Here is a 504-nt window from a genome sequence, read left to right as displayed (position 1 = left end):
TTGTTTGTGTCCTCTTTTATTTCACTGAGCAGTGGTTTGTAGTTCTCCTTGAAGAGGTCCTTCATATCCCTTGTAAGCTGGATTCTTAGGTATTTTATTCTCTTTGAAGCAATTGTGAATGGGAGTTAACTCATGATTTGACTCTCTCTTTGGTGTATAAGAATGCTTGTGATTTTTACACATTGATTTTGTATTCTGAGACTTTGCTGAAGTTGCTTATCAGCTTAAGGAGATTTCGGGCTGAGACAATGGGGTTTTCTAAATATACAATCATGTCATCTGCAAATAAGGACAATTTTACTTCCGCTTTTCCTAATTGAATACCCTTTATTTCTTTCTCTTGCCTGATTGCCCTGGCTAGAACTTCCAATACTATGTTGAATAGGAGTGGTGAGAGAGGGCATCCTTGTCTTGTGCCAGTTTTCAAGGGGAGTGCTTCCAGTTTTTGCCCATTCAGTATGATATTGGCTGTGGGTTTGTCATAAATAGCTCTTATTATTTTGA

This window comes from Colobus angolensis, unplaced genomic scaffold (genome assembly GCF_000951035.1).
Source record: "Colobus angolensis palliatus isolate OR3802 unplaced genomic scaffold, Cang.pa_1.0 Scaffold161, whole genome shotgun sequence".
Taxonomy (NCBI): Eukaryota; Metazoa; Chordata; class Mammalia; order Primates; family Cercopithecidae; genus Colobus; species Colobus angolensis.
Note: the sequence above shows the minus strand (reverse complement) of the source record.